Source organism: Rhinatrema bivittatum, chromosome 5 (genome assembly GCF_901001135.1).
Source record: "Rhinatrema bivittatum chromosome 5, aRhiBiv1.1, whole genome shotgun sequence".
Lineage (NCBI taxonomy): Eukaryota > Metazoa > Chordata > Amphibia > Gymnophiona > Rhinatrematidae > Rhinatrema > Rhinatrema bivittatum.
The window spans coordinates 251,848,839-251,865,860 of record NC_042619.1 but is presented as its reverse complement, the minus strand read 5'-3'; the positions used below and the strand labels follow the sequence as shown (position 1 = coordinate 251,865,860).

General features: G+C 42.7%; 1 protein-coding gene across 5 annotated transcripts in view; it reads left to right on the top strand.

Annotated features, from left to right (window-relative positions):
* Positions 1-17,022, top strand: part of BMP1 (bone morphogenetic protein 1) — a 121,308-nt gene that overhangs the window by 16,382 nt on the left and 87,904 nt on the right. For 2 of the 5 annotated variants that reach the window (XM_029603813.1, XM_029603818.1), the window contains exon 2: positions 2,450-2,556. The exons of 2 other annotated variants lie outside the window; for them this stretch is intronic. The gene's annotated coding sequence lies outside the window, so the exon portion shown is untranslated. Of the gene's footprint in view, positions 1-2,449; positions 2,557-6,254; positions 6,365-17,022 lie in introns of those variants that run through there. One more of the 5 variants, XM_029603814.1, reaches the window with a different exon arrangement.

Below are 17,022 nucleotides of genomic sequence, written 5' to 3'. Positions count from 1 at the left end.
GAGCTGAGCATTTCAAAGTATTGTCCACAAGAACTCCAGTGTCCTTTCCTGGATGGTGACTCCCAATACAGAACCCAGTATTGTGTACCTGTACTCGGGATAATTTTCTATATGTGCATCACTTTGTACTTTTCCACATTAAACTACATCTTACATTCAGATGCCCAGTCTTCTAGTCCCACAAGATCCTTCTGCAGTTCCTCACAATCCACTGCTGTTTTAACAACTTTGAATTATTTTGTGGCTATTTATACTCCTATATAGTCCATTATATGAATCTACATCTTTATGCAGGTTTTATACATTAATACAACATACAGGAAAGAGCAAAGGTGAGTATGCATGCCATATAAGGCTGTATACGTGTGTGTACACTGTGTGCAAGGATGAGACACCAGGAATGTGTGTGTACACGCCATATGAGGCAGGGATACAGGACAGTATGTTTGTGAGTGTAAACAGCGTGCAAAGCTGGGATACAGAACAGTGTGTGGGAGGCAGGACGGCATCTGTGCGAGTCTGCAAAGCTGGAGTAGGACCGAGGCTGCCTCAGCAGCTCTCTGCTGGTTGAATACACAGGGAAAGACAAACACCCCAGCATCATGTGATTAAACAGTGGAAGGGAATGTGGGACCAGCTGGGTGTGTACAAATACAGTCCATCACTCCCGCTCAGTGTAACCCACTTACAGACACAGAGAGAGACTCAAGCAAAGGCATAATGCACACACACATATATGTATACATAGGGACCTTCATTTTCAGTTTTTATTTTATTTGGCTTGGGAATCTCAATGTTTTATCAAAAAAATGGTCAGCGGAAAAATGACTTTGATATAACACACAGGAGAAAAATCAGTGGAAAAGTCATTTTCCCACTGATTTCTTTTTTGTTCAAACATTGAAATTCCCAGGAAAAATAAAATAAAAACTGAAAATGAAGGTCCCCTACATGTACAGCGCAAAGATACACAAAGACATCACCAATACACAAAGAGCAGGATGTTCACTGGGGTCGACTCTCAAAGATTCGCCCCCCCCCCCCCCCAGCTCTTCTCAAATACCATCCCCAACTGAAGTTGCTTACATGGGAGATATTTGTAGCTGAGGCTGTCACACATGAGACGCCAAGGCTGTTTCACAGAAGACACATCCTTTTATACACTTCACAGTCAGCCAGACCAGAAGAGAACTTTTAAATCCTTGCCGAGCATTGGACTCGTAGAGTTAGAAATAAAGGGGAGTATAGCGGGAGATGTTTGACCACCAGGTTAGCTGGAGCAACTGCTATGATGGCTCATCTATATATATAACATGAGAGCTTAGGCTTTTAAGTCTAATAGTTACTATGGCCTTTGAAATTGTGAGCAATGAATTAAGCTTACTTGGGGTGCACAGAGGCCCCCATGACTTATCTGTTGGTGAATGCAGCAGAGTGATAGCGGAGTCAATCTGAAGAGACATAGTAACATAGTAAGTGACGGCAGATAAAGACCAAAGTGTCCACCTAGTCTGCCCGATATAGGAACACACATGCACACAAAATCCCCCACGTTTTCTACCTGTCCTCTTCCCACCACTGTCCCGAGCAGGCCCATGTGATGGCTGCTGCTTCTCCTGCTAGGAGATCATTTCAGGCCCCTGCCATCTGTTTCTCACAAAGCCAATGCCTGCGCTCACACCCCCAGTACATTCATACTACTGCTGTGTAGGGCTGCAGCTGCTCCTCCGAATAGGTTACCTTAGTGCTTGCTGTTTAGGGTTGTAACCACTGCAGCAGTGTGTGTGTGTGTGGGTTTCCCCATTACATTCCTAGAAGCACAAAGCAGTCGTGCCCCTGCCGATCCACGCAGGTCACCCAGTGCTTCGTTGCCATCCCTTTATGTTCATCCCACTGTTTATTTCCAGTTCTGTTACTAGGGCAGTCCAGGCATCTGCCACCCTCTCTGTGAAAAACGACTTCCTGCTATTGTTTCTATCCACTTGGAGCTTCATATCATGACCCCCCCTCTTTTTACAATTTCCTTTCCGTTGAAAAAGGTTTGCTGCTTGTGCATTAATTCCTTCCAGGTATTTAAAAGTCTGTGGCATATCTCCCAACTCTCCTCTTTTCTAGGGTTATAAAGTACATACCGAGGTCCTTCAGTCTTAGCTTTTAGTACAGAACCCAATCTAGCTCTTCACTAGACTGTACGTAAGCTCCATGAGGTAGGACCTATCTTTTATATGTATCTGTACAGCGCTGCATATATCTAGTAGCACTTTGAAAATGATAAGTAGTAGTAGCAGTAGACCCTGCACCAAGTTGGCTGCCTATCTCTGGACCGTATCTAGCTTTTATGTCCCTTCTGAGAGATGGCCTCCAGAACTGAACATAATACTCTATCTAGGTAGACAGCTTAGTTAGTATATTATCTTAGGAATGATTAACCCCCTTAATTTTATTGTAGGCTCTATTGGGAAGTTACAAGAGAAAGACCAGACCTACCATGTGCTAATCCCTGCAGTGTGATTGGACAAGGGTTTCCTCGAGTGTTATAATAGCAGATAACTGCAGGTAAAATGTACCTAGAGACAGGAGAAATCAAGCGATGGGATTGGATACAAGGTGCACCAGGAAAAACCCACCTGTGTTTTTTTGGAGGATTCCACTGGACCATTCAGGTTAATTATGCAAAAGCTGGCTCTGCTTGGTCATTAATTCTGCACAGCTTCAAGATGTGAAAGTGATTTTGTTCTTCCATTGTTTTCCTGCTGAATCACCAACCAATGACAGAGCAAGGCTTGATGATGTCACAATGCAGCTGCACTGCCCTGAATGTGTTACAGACCCTAGAGGGGCGGAGTTCTGGAAACAGGTTTCAGGGTCTGAAGCTTCTGTCTCCCGGATTAGTGTCTCCACATGGGTTTGTTTTGCATGTCCTGCGACAGGAATTAACCTCACACGCCAGCCATTTTCAGTTTTTATTGTATTTTTTCCAGGAATTTCAATAGTATGACAAAATAAAACAGTGGAAAAATGACTTTTCCACTGATTTTTCTCCTGTTATAACAGTCATTTTTCCACTGATTTTCTATGTTATGACATTGAAATTCCCAGGAAAAATAAAATAAAACCCGAAAACGAAGGTCACCATATGTTTGGGTACAATTTCACTTTCTCACATTCACTGTGAGTGTGCTTCTTAATACTTGCACAATAGGTCATATTTTATTTTATATATTGGCAAAGGCACAAAGTATGACATGGGTTTGTCACACATTACACATGAGGATGCAGATAATATGAGGGATGCGTAACCATAAAATTCAAACTGTTTCAAAAGTTCACGAAGCCACGTAAATCAATTAAATGCCATTTTGTTTGAAGGCTTCAAACAGACAAGAGTTCAATCAAGGTACAGTCCCCCAACACAAAACCGTGTTTCGCTGGGGAGGCTGTATCAGAAGGGATGAGACAGGTAACACCTTATAACGGGTTTACGGAGCAGAAAATGTCACAACAAGTATATTTAGCATTATATATCAGGTTTATGGAATAGAAAAACAGTGTCACTGTTTATTAGAGATGTGAATCGGAACTGAAATCGGATCCGATTCTGGTTCCGATTCACATCTCTACTGTTTATTATGTAATGCTAAATATACCTGTTGTGACATTTTACTGCTCCGAAACCCGATGTAAATTGGTTACCTGTCTCATCCCTCCCGACGCAGCCTCATTGGTTAAACATGGTTCCGTTTTGGGGGACTGTACCTTGATTGAACTCTTTGTCTATTTGGAGCCTTCGAATAAAATGGCATTTAATTGATGTACACGACTTTGTGAACTTTTGAAACAGCTTGAATTTTATGGTTACACATCCCTCTTATTGTGTGTATTTTATATATTTACATAACATTTTGTGCCCAGAGCTGTATTTAAAATTATGACACCCATAAGCAGAGGACCAGAGGCGAGGGCTTCTGCTAGCGGAAGTCGGAGAGCAGCAGGGGAGGTCTAGGATTTGGGTGTCTTCAGAATTTGGTGCCTTCGTGATGTGCCTATGTTGCCTAGGCCTAAATCTGGCCCAGTGAATACCCTTCATGCTGTATGCAAAGGTTTTAGCCAATCAGGGCACAGACTTTCTGTATTTCATGCCTCAGCCAATTAGAATACAGTCACGTTGACTTCACTAGATGTATGGCAGATATAAGATCATCCCTGCACTATGCCAAATTTCCAGAAAACATACGAACAAATATTTACTTGGCTCTAGCCTCCGAGGAGAAATAGTCAGCAGGTTCCCGAGCCTTCACTCTCCTCTGCCTTCCTTACCATTCTCTCCCCTGTCCTTTTTGTTTCTCCCCTTCCTCTCTGCTGTCCAGGACCCACTGAAAGTGAGAATTCTGGGCCAATAAGAACCGGAAGGCTCATCCATTTACCTCCTGTGCCCTAGATCCCACTTGATTCTCTGGCTTTCCTTTCTCTTCCCAAGGGCATCCTTAAGGAGGAGACTGGCACTTCTCTCTGTGCATTGATGTTTTTCTCTCTCGGGCTCCAAATTCTTGCTCACCAGCCTGGAAAAACAAAGAACGAAGGTCACTGAGTTAATCACAGAACTGCAGATATGATGGAGCCTCTTCCAGACACAGTGCCAGCGCTAGGCATAGGCAGACTAAGCAATTACTTAGAGTCCCAAGCTGCTCAAAGGGGCCCCTGGGACTTACTCTTTACTCTTTGCCTTATTTCTGCCGACCTCTTACTCGCCACAGACCTCTGGGGGACTGGAGGGGTGCAATGCCCCCTCTCCTTGTGATCCTTGCCACTCTTTGCCTCGTCCCAGAAATATTTCTAGTTCTATACCTTGAAGCAGAAATCGGTGACAGACAGGCTTGAGAGAATTAAGGAATGAAATGCGTTCTGAAAAAAAAAAAAATGCTGAGTTTGAAATGTTTCCTTTCTATACGTATCAGTCAGGTTAGCGAGTATGAACATGTACCAAATGTGTGAGCACTCGGCGCCTGATTCATCAGTTATTTCCCATAGGCACAAGAAGAGAACATCCTTTATGCATCTGGTCCTTTTATATTTCTGTTGAGATAGAAACTTGCATCTGCGTGCATGTACAAGCATGTCTGCATGCACCTATAGCCGCACCATGTGCATCTGTGCACATGTGTGTGTGTGTGTGTGTGTGTGCATATCCAAAGCCATCTGCACAGCATTGGGTACATTTTCAGTAGACTCCTAACTGGCAATACCTGTGCAAACTCTTCTGCCTGCAATAACCCGGCTGATCCTCAGACACACTGGGTCTGAAAAGTGCACATGCACACTTACACAGTATTAAATGATGGCGTAAAGTACCTGCATGACCACCAACATGCCTTCTGTGAGCATGCCCTTTGGAAAATGACACGTCGTGTGTGTGACTTCCAAACATGCCTTTGAAGCACAGTGGTTAGACATGGGAAGGGAGTGGTGCTGGTTCTTGTATGCTCATCTACCCCAAGATGATGGAGTGCTAGGGAGGAAGACAACCAAAACTGTCCTAGAGAGGGAACGATTGTGCTCTATGGCTGGCAGCTAGGATGTACCCTTACGGTGTAGCTAGGAATAAGTGGGCAGTCTGGATGAGTGGTGGGTCTTTGTTTTGCCATCATCATCTAGTACATTACTATGAAGTGCCTCCTAGAACTCCTTTTTGTTATTTGGCCAAAAGTACATGTGGACTTTCTGGTGGCTACAAATCTGATTCCCCAGATATGGCTGACTTAGGTGGGTTAAGTCTAATTTTACTGGTGAAAATACAGCTCAATATGTGCATGCAGACCTTCAGATGTGGTAATCCTAGGTTGCATGCTGGGAGCCTCATCTTATATCTTCTCATGGATGGGGTGAATGTTGCAGCACAGCACGTCACCCTGCCTAGAATCTGACCACATGTCACAGCCAAGGCTCCTCACTTCCAGTTTTTATTTTATTTTATTTTTCCTGGCAATTTATCAGTTTTTCTGGGTAACTAGGAAGGTTTATTCTGCTGGACAAAAGTATGAAAAGCCATTCAGGAGACAAGGGCTGAGGCTTGTGTTGTGGTGGAAGACTTGATACTTGCTGTGGGGGAGAGCCTGACCAGTAATGAAATTTTGCATGTTGAGGGTCACAATTTTAGGTAAAAATTAGTTAAAAAAAAAAGAGTAAAATAGGTTTTGTAAAATCTGGGATTTTTTTTTTTTTAGGCAAAACACAGTTTAAAGTGAAAATGAAGTCTGGGATCTTATTTCCCTAAGATTGGTAGGACCAGAAGTCCTCGGAGCAATGTCTCCAAAAGAGTTTGTTTTGCACATACCTCATCAAGAATGAACCTTATTCATAAGCCAAGGTATGCTGGAAACAGTCTCAACCTCTCTGATTTGCTGTTAATGCCTTTCTTAAATCTTGCAGTGTGCCAAAGAGAGCTTCATTCTGGAGTTCACAGCCAATATTATCAAGGCACCCAATACAACTGGGAATATTTCTATATCTTTCTGCCACATTTTCTTGGTCTCTGATTGCATCTTGGCACTTAAGGATCTTCTCTCTCTCTCTCTCTCTCTCTCTCTCTCACTCCATATGATCAACAAAATAATCTTTGGTACTGACACCTCTATCAGCAAATCCATTCTTGTGTTTTTGTCCTTTACCACAACGCATCAAGCTTCTTATTGGTTAGAACAGGAATGTCACAGGTGATCACAACCTCTTTGTTCTCTGCAATTCCCTTAGGAGTGTGGTCCCAGTGTTTTTATGGTATAGCAATGTTATGGTGTCTACACAGTTTCCAATGGATGAGCTGGGTCACTGTATACAAGTCTTCTGAAAAATCAGCACATCACATCTAATGACGAGATGTGCAACTATTTTCAGTTCTGTTTTACAGAATCTGCATTTGTCTGGTTTTGGGGGTTTTTTCTTTGCTGGCTGTGAACCACCTTGCCTGTAATCTTCTGTCCTGTGCTACAGCTATCAATCTCTCATTTTAGGCCTAAGGTCACCTCTCATTAGCCATTGCTATATCAAATTTTGATCAAGGTGGGGTTTTTGAAGTAACCCTTTGTACTTCCCAGTTGTATTTGTGCTTCTGCCAGTTATTTTTTCTTGTTTGTTCATCTGATTCTTCAAATACTTTTTCTCGTGTTTTTTGCATATTCTGGTGCTGCTTTCTCCTCACATGCTGGTGGATTCTCACTCATTCCATCAAGCTATTTGCTTTTGTACTTCAGCATGTTTTGGGCATTTGGGTCTGTTGATGCCATTAAGTATGCCTGGAGTCCTATGATAGTAGCTCTGAGGTCCATATTCAGAAGCATTTAAACAAATAAACTCAGAGGTTATCCAGCTAAATGAATATTTGGGCACTTAGCTGGCAATCTTATTATCCAGCTAAAATTTACTTGGATAACTTAGGAGCATTCTGGTGTTGTTTCAGGGAGGAGTTATGCACCTTTAATGCATGAGAAACCACCATAATGCATGGTGTGATGGAGAGAGAGAGAGAGAGAGAGAGAGAGAGAGAGAGAGAGAGAGAGAGAGAGAGAGAGAGAGAGAGAGAGAGAGAGAGAGAGAGCGCCTAGCCATAATGCCCTCATACTAGGTAGGCATTTATATCTGTATATGAGACCCACCTAGTCACTCGAGGTGAGGTTTAGGTATTAGTGTAGGGGTTAGGGGCCACTTTGACATTCAAAGTGAGACGTACGAACAGAACAGTGGTCTCTTGTGAAGATTTGATGACCTTTGAAGTGAGGAAACTCACACAAAGATGGACTCTCTACCTGGGTAACATCAAGCTAGGTTAAGAGAACATTGCACAAATCTCATCTTTATGTGAGTTTCCTCACGCCGAAGGTCATCAAATCTTCACAAGAGAGCACTGTTCTGTTCGTACATCTCACTTTGAATGTCAAAGTGGCCCCTAACCCCTACACTAATACCTAAACCTCACCTCGAGTGACTAGGTGGGTCTCATATAGAGATATAAATACCTACCTAGTATGAGGGCATTCTCTTGTATGAGGGCCCTGAGAGCTAGGCTGGCTCTCCAGCAGCTTAAAATGCTATAAATGGTCCCCCCCAGTGGTTGTATGTAGGAAATACAACAATTCTGGCACTTAACGCAAAGTGTGAAAAAGTTAACGCAGTTTGCGTTAATACCTATGCGAAGCGCTGATAGTGCACTTTGCAATAAACTGCCTATTACCATAAAACACACCCCTTTTCCTATCGCATACGATATTTAGTAAATTTTGATAAATCCAGGCCTAAGTTATCTAGCTAACTCCAATATTCAGAGTTAGCCAGCTAAGGGCATCATTTACTAAAGGTTTTCTCCCATTCTGTGTCTATGGGAAAAATGCTTGGTAAATGAGGCTCTAAGTCTAGTTGGGTCAAAGAGCTGGCTGCAATATTGAATATAGCCAGCTATCTTAACAATTATCTGGCTAACTTTGCTATCCACACAGTGACTGAATATGGACCTTTCTGTATGTGTAATCTATTTGTATAAGACCCATACCTTTAGCCCTAGGTATGTACAATCTCGGCAAACACTGCTTCTTATAGATTACCTGATGGACATGAAAGAGTTTTCTTGTTCTTACATCCAATTCAATTTCTCGAGATCTCTATGGGGCTAGCCTACTATTCTAAAGCTCTATGAGAGTGTGGGGATTGCAAACTGATTGCTAGCATGTATGTTATTCCATGCTGATAAAGCACTTTTCAATATCAGTTTCAGCTCTTGTAGTAATCTTTTCTGATCTTTTCTCTCAATGATTTCTGCTGAATTGTTGTATTTTTCTCTACTCCTAGATATCTGTATACACCTTCTTTCTCAAGTTCCTTTATATTACAGCCTTCAGTCAGAGAGATGTTTTCAGTTTTGCTTAGTTTTCTTCTAACTAAGGTAGCCTTTGCATATTTGCCAGGCTAAATATTATCCTGATGTCATCTGAGAAACTCTTCATTATTCGGAGGTCTTCTACTAAATGACTGTCAATGACTCTGTAGCATTTCAAGTCATCTACAAATAACAGGTGAGATGTTATCATTTGAGCATTAATAACACCAGGAAAATGGCTAATTCCATAACCCAAGGCGTTAATAAGAATACTCAGTGGATTTAAAGCCAGACAAAACAAAAGTGGTGACGGGAACATCCCTGAATATTCCCGTCCATCTTCAGAAATCAAATAGAGTGTAGTCTGCCATATATTCCTGGTGAACTTGATGTACTTGGTCAATCCATGGTTCACTCTATACATTTGAAGGCAATTTATTATCCAAGTATACGGGATGCTATCAAAAGTTAATCCATGCTAGACTGAGGATTCAACTTTTCATGAAGCTGGCCATAATGGCTTTATTCATCATCAACTGGTCTTTGGTTCCATGCACTCCTCTGTTGTTACTCTTTTGTTCTGTCACCAAGAAGTTATCATGTGATCATATATTCTATTTGTGTCTATTGCAGTGAACAGCTTGTAGGTTGTGTGTAGGCAAGTTATTGGTGAATAATGTTTGGAGATGTTATTTATAGTGTTAATTCTAACTGTCTGATCACTTGATTCTTGCAATTAGCCAGGTCTTAATGGAGAAATGTTAATTATTTGAGCTTAACATTGGACACACCATCAGGGTCAGGGCATTTCCACTTTCAGGCTCTTTTTAATCTAGTTTCCAGCTCTTTTGTTGTAACCTCGGGCCATGCCATCATTTTAATATTTGCCTTTTCCATGCTGTCTTGTATGCAAGGTCGTCATTCTGCTTCTCTGTTGGGCTGTATAGGATCTTCATATAAATGTATCCAAAACTTTTCTCTTTGGTCTTTGGTTGGTGGTGTTTAACAGCACTGGTGATGTTCTCCAGTTCCCTGTAGTTATTTAGGTATAGCTCATTTCTGTTATCTCTGCATCTTTTGTGCTTCTGCCGCTGTTTTCAATTTGTTATTGGAGGATCTGAATTTAAAGTCTTCTTCCATTAGCGCAGCATATCTCAACTTGATGTTTTGGATTTTTCTCATTATTTTTAGGGTCCTTCATCCTTTGAGCTTCTCGTCTACCAGTGACACTTCTGCACGTAGTAATTTAATTCTTTTTCTATACATTTTGTCCAAAGAGTCATCGTTTATCTTTCTCCTCTTCTTCTGGCCTCTCTCAGTAATCATTTTTGCTGCCCAATATTTCATTCAATATATGCCTGTGATGTCAATAGATGGCCCCTTAATACAGATTATGGCCTTGTTTATCTCACTTATCATGCTTTTAACTTTGGATGTCATATTTAATTTAGGTAGCCTTTCCGTCTCCTGGTCCCCAGCATACATGTCCTTCTCCATGGAAAGCAGGAGCTCAGCCTTCAGCTCTTCAATCTTCTGGTTTCCTTTTCACTCTGTTTCCTGGCCTGTCATACACGGTTTTTTGTTCTCCTGTATTGCACACTTGTCTTTCACTGGTATCTCACCCATTGCTTCTTCCAATTGCTCTATCTGTTTTGACACCTTTGTTCTGGTGCCCTTTGGCAGCTCAGTCTCTTGGTTCCTTTCCTGCCTTTACATTTCACTCTGCTTCCTGGCCCATCTTTCATTGCTGTCATGTTCCTGTGTTGCACTCTTTTCTTTCACTGGTATCTCACCCCTTACCTCTTCCAAATCATCTAGCTGTTTCCAGACCATTTGACTGGTGTCTCTTAGCTGCTTGGACACCTATGGGAAGCAGAAATCCCCGTGCGGGTGATGCGCTGATCTTATTCCTGACAACACCAGCAGTCAAAGAATTGCCCAAGCAGTAAGAATTACATTCTTGTGCCAGTCCATCTCCTTTAGGTGTTATGTCACTTGTGGCTCTTTAGTGAGTCACTCCCTGTTCTCGCTGTTTGTGAAGGTCCCCACCTGCAGGTAACAAACTAATCTGTGTTAAGGGTCTAATGCCTGCCACATGCTGCTGCCTCAGAATAGAATAGAATTCTCAGAATAGAGAAGCCCAAAGGCAGCAAGGCTTGGAATAGACAGAATAGGCCTGAAGGCCTCAAGGCAGGATACAAGAGACAATAGGCCTGACGGCCTCAAGACAGGAAACAATGTAGGATAGGCCCGAGAACCTCAAGGCAAGGCAAGAGACTAGAAGGCCCGAAGGCCAAAAGGCTAGGCAAGGCAAAAAGGCCTGAAGGCCACAAGGCAAAGCAAGAACAAGTCAAGAAGGTCCGAAGGCCACAAGAGAAGGCAAGAACAAGGGTCAGGTCAGTGAGCCAGAAGTGACACCTTGAGAAGACAAGGAGCTTCTGGCAAGGAAGGTTTACACAGGGCTGAGACTTGGGCGTGGCAAAGACAGAGAGGAGGAGCTTTACAAGACTAGTGATGAGGCATACGTAAGGCCTCTTGCTAGTGGGGAGGCATCAAGAAGGTAGGATAAGGCTACGTAGCAGACAAAATCTTAACACTCCCACCCTCACTGTAACCTTTCTTCACATGTTTGAAGCTAGCTATCACATTCCTCTCAGTTTACTCTTTTCCAGGGTAAACAAGGAAATGCCTACAGGCTCTCATTGTCAGAACCCATGTGACAGGGGAGGGAAATCTTTCCTGTTTTAGATAGTTAACTATTACTGACAAGAGGGAAGATGATAGGGGCTTTTTAAATATGGGGAAGGGGTAGGTCTTATTTTCGGGGGATGTCTTATTTTTGGGGAAACAGGGTAGTAGCCAAGTTCCAACTCCACTGTGGCAGCCCCTGTACTACTCTGGAGGAGCAAGGTCACCTAGTTGGAGAGCATCACTCTGGTGTAGCAGGAAGTGATCCTGAAGCAAGGATTTGCTCTCAAGGTTATTATCCTCTTGCATTGAGGATGAGTCTCCAAGGGCTAGTGCCCAGGAGGTAAGGGTTAAGTCAGCTGTCAGAGTTGGTGATTCAATTATTAGGAATGTAGCTAGCTGGGTGGCTGGTGGATGTGAGGATACTTGGTAACTTGCCTGCCTGGTGTGAAGGCACTGGACCTCATGCATCCCTAGATAGGATATTAGACATTACAGGGAAGAGCCGTCTGCCATGGTACATGTGGGCAACAATGACATAGAAAGGTGTGGGAGGGAGATTCTGGAAGCCAAATTTAGGCTTTTAGGTAGAAAGTTGAAATCCAGAACCTCCAGGGTAGCATTCTCTGAAATGTTCTCCATTCCACATGCAGAACCCTAGAGGCAGGCAGAACTCCAGAGTCTGAATGTGTGGTGAGACAATGTGTAGGGAAGAGAGCTTTAGTTTTGTTAGGAATTGGGCAACATTTTGGGGCAGGGGGAGTCTATCCATTTTAACCAGGATAGAACCAGGCTGCTGGCACCAAACCTTTAAACTAGATAATGAGGTAAAGTTGACCGTTGCTCAGCAGCTTGTGACTTGGAGGGAGGTATCTTTGAAGAATACTAAAATAACAGAGGAGTTAGAGCATCCCAACAGAGAAGTTGCAATAAAAGCAAAAGTAGTCCATGTGCTTATAAGTAATGAACCACTTGGGTTAAAAAATTCCAAATTACCCCTGTTAACTGATAAACACATTGTTAATACTAACAAAAAACATACTTTGAAATGTCTGTATGCTAATGCCAGAAGTCTAAAAAGAAAGATGTGAGAATTAGGATCTATAACACTGAATGAAGAGAGAGACATAATTGGCATCTCAGAAACCTGGTGGAAAGAGGATAACCAATGGGACAGTGCCATACCAGGGTGCAAATTATATTGCAATCATAGGATGGATCAACTTGGAGAGGGAAGGGGGGTGTGACACCTTATGTTAGATATGGTATAGAGTCCAAGATAAAGATCCTACAGAAGTCTAAATGTACAGTAGAATCTCTATGGATAGAAATTCCATGTGTGAAGGGGAAGAGTATAGTGGTGGGGGTATACTATCTTCCACCTGGTCAAAATGAACAAATGGATGATGAAATGCTAACAGAGATAGGGAAGCTAACCAATTTGACAGCACAGTAATAATGGGAAATTTCAGTTATCCCAATATTGACTGGGTAAACATAATATCAGAACATGCTAGGGAGTTAAAACTTCTAGATAAAATAAATTAATGTTTGATAGAGAGGTGGTCCAGGAACTGATGAGAGGGGGAGTAATTTTAGACCTGATTCTTAGTGGAATGCAGGATTTGGTACAAGAGGTAACGGTGGTGGAGCTGCTCAGCATCAATGATCAGTTATCAGATTTGACTTTATGACTGGAGGGAGGATATTAAGTAAATTTACAACTCTAGCATTAAACTTTCAAAAGGAATACTTTAATAAAATAAAACTGAAAGGTGCAGATACAAAGATTAAAAATTTACATCAAGCATGGTCATTGTTTATAAATAACATTTTGGAAGCCCAATCCAGATGTATTCCACGGATTTAAAAAAGTGGAAGGAAGCTCACATGACTCTTGGCATGGTTAAAAATGAGGTGAAGGAAGCTATTTTAGCCAAAAGAACTTCTTTCAAAAATTGGAAAAAGGATCCAACTGAAGAAAATAGGTAAAAGCATAAGCATTGGCAAGTTAGATATAAAACATTGATAAGGTAGGATGAAAGATAAAGGGGCAGATTTTCAAAGGGGTACGCTCATAAGATATGCGCGTTCCCCCCGAAAACATGCCCCTTGGCGGCGAGCGCAAGCCCCAGGACAAGCGTAAGTCCCGGGGCTTTCCTGGGGGGGGGGGCATGTCGGGGGGCGTGTTGCGGCGTCTCGCTATCCGGGGGCGGGGCCGTGGGCATGGTTCCAGCCGTGAGCGTTTCGGGGGTGTGGCTGAGGCCTCCGAAACTGCTCCCGGGCCGGGGAATCACACGCCGGCGGCCCGCCTGGCGTGCGCAAGTTACACCTGCCTTGTGCAGGCGTAACTTTGCCAACAAAGGTAGGGGGGATTTAAATAGGGCTGGGGGGGTGAGTTAGGGAGGGGAAGGGAGGGGAAGGTGCGAGGGGGTGGAAGGAAAGTTCCCTCCAAGGCCGCTCTGATTTCGGAGCAGTCTCGGAGGGAACGGGGCAGGCTGCGCGGCTTGGCACTCGCAGGCTGCCGATTTTGCACAGCCTTGCACACGCCGACCCTGGATTTTAAAGAATACGTGCGGCTACATGCGTATCTATTAAAATCTGGTGTACTCTTGTTCGTGCCTGGTGCGCGAACAAAAGTACGCGCGGGCGTACTTTATTAAAATCTACCCCAATATGAAAAGAAGCTGACCATAGAGACAAAAACTCATAATAAAAACTTTTAAAAATATATCCAAAGCAGGAAGCCAGTGATGGAGTCAGTTGGATCGTAGATGATTGAGGGGTTAAAGGGGCACTTAGGGAAGATAAGTTCATAGTTGAAAGACTAAATTAATTCTTTGCTTCAGAGTTTACTGAAGAGGATGTTGGGGAGATACCTGTGTCAGTGGTAATGATTCAGAAGAATGAAACAAATCATGGTGAAGCTGGAAGATGTAATAAGACATATTATTGACAAACTAAAGAGTAGCAAATTGCCCAAACTAAATGTTCTAAAAGAACTAAAAAATGAAATTGCAGATCTATTACAAGTAATTTATAACCTATCATTAAAATTGTCCATTCTACCTAAAAATTGTACGGTGGCCAATGTAATACCAATCTTTAAAAAGGGATCCAGGCATGATCTGGGAAACTACAGTCCGGTGAATCTGTCTTCAATGATGGGAAAACTCATGGAAAATATTCTAAAGAACAAAATCACATAACATATAGAAAGATCTGGTTTAATGGGACACAGCCAGCATTGATTTACACAAGGAAAATCTTGCTTTACCAATCTGCTACATTTTTATGAAAGAGTTAATAAACAGGTATGTAATGGTGAACCAGTGGATATAGTGTATTTGGATTTTCAGAAGGCATTTGACAAAGTGCCCCATGAGAGACATGAGAGAATTAAAAAGTCATGGGATAGGAAGCAATGTCCTATTATGGTTTTCAAATTGGTTAAAGGAAACAGAGAATAGGATTAAATGTTCAATTTTCTCATTGGAGAAAGGTAAACAGTGGAGTGCCTCAGGGATCTGTACTTGGACCTGTGCTTTTTAATATATTTAGAAATGATCTGGACAGGGTAACAACAAGTGAGGATCAAATTTGAAAATGACACAAAATTATGTAGAATTGTAATGCAAATTATGCAGATTGTGAAAAATTGCAGGAGGACCTTGTGAGACTGGAAGACTGGCAGATGAAATTTAATGTGGACAAGTACAAAGTGATGTACATGGGGAAAAGTAACCCATACTTTAATTTCACAATGTTGGGTTCATATTAGGAGTTACCACCCAGGAAACTGATTTGGGTGTCATAATGAACCATCCTTTAAATCCTCAGCTCAGTGTGCGGCAGCCATCAAAAAAGCAAACAAAATGTTAGGAATTATTAGGAAAAGAATGGACAATGAAACATAGAATGCCATAATACCTCTGTATCACTCCAAAGTGAGGTTGCACCTGAAGTGCTGTGTGCAGTTCTGGTCACCATATCTCAAAAAAGATATAGCTGAAGTGCAGAGAAGAAGTACAGAGAAGGGCAATCAAAAATGATAAAGGAGACAGCTCCCCTATGAGGAAAGGCTAAAGAGGTTAGGGCTGTTTAGCTTGGAGAAGAGACGGCTGAGGGGAGATGTGAAAGAGGTCTACAAAATCTTGAGTGGAATAGAACAGGTATATGTAAATCAATAATTTACTCTTTCAAAAAATACAAAGACTAGAGGACCCTCCATGAAGTTAGTTAATAGCACATTTTAAACTAATCGGAGAAAATTTCTTTTTCACTCAATGAAGAGTTAAGCTCTGGAATTCATTGCTGGAGGATGTGGTTAAGGAAGTTAGCATAGCTGGGTTTAAAAAAGGTTAGGACAAGTTCTTGGAGAAGTCCATAAACTGTTATTAGCCAAACAGGTAGATTTTTAAAGCCTTGCGCATGCAAAAACAGCCACATATGCGTGTAAGTGGGCTGCACGGGAACTACGCAAATTTTAAATAGCCGAGAAGGGCACATTTATTTATTTATTTATTTAACATTTTTCTATACCGGCATTCGTAGGACACATCACGTCGGTTTACAAGTAACTGAGAAAGGAAATTACAAAAAACGGGGAAGGGGGCTAACTGGATAATATATAAAAGTACAGATGAAGAGAGTCAAAGAGCAGAGTTACAACTTTTGCATTCATGCTAGGGTTAGATATGCAAGTGAACTATAAACAATGCTAAGGAGGCATGTGCACTTAAGAACTTAGCATATAGAACTTATTTACAGTATGAAAGGAGGCAAGTGCACGTATATACAGATAAATGCTGGTGCGGGGGGGAGGAAAAAGAAGGAGGGAGCGGGAAGGGAGAGGGACATTAATGCACGTGTGTCCAGAAAAGGTAGGAAGAAAAAGGGCAAGGCATGGGCGTTCCAAAGGCAGGGTCAGCACTGACGCGCATATCCCCTAATTTTCCTCAGCCAACATGCGTATGTACGTACGTAACTTTGCTACAGCTCCTCAGTAGGTGGAGACACAGAGAGAGAGAGAGAGAGAGAGAGTCTCTTTATAAGACTCAATATATGCAGGGCCGGCAGAAGCACTAGGCGAACTAGGCGGGGGCCTAGAGTGCCAGGGGTGGCAGCAAGTGGGAAGAGACAGCCGCTGCCATGGCTGTCTCATCTCTCTTGCTGCCAACCGACGAGCGACCCGTCCGTCCTCACCCGACCCCGACTATCGGCTCGAGTCAGGTTGGGTGAGAACTAGCGTGCATAGTTTTTTTTGTGCCCGTTTCATTTTCGGATTGGGGGTGTGCCATTTCGGTACCCCCCACCAAGATTCACCCAAAGTCACTGGTGGTCCAGCGGGGTCCTGGGAGCAATCTCCCGCTCCTGGGCCGTCGGCTGCCAGTGATCAAAATGATACTGATGGCCTTTTGCTCTTACCATGTGACAGGGGGCTACCAGTGCCATTGGCCGGCCCCTGTCACATG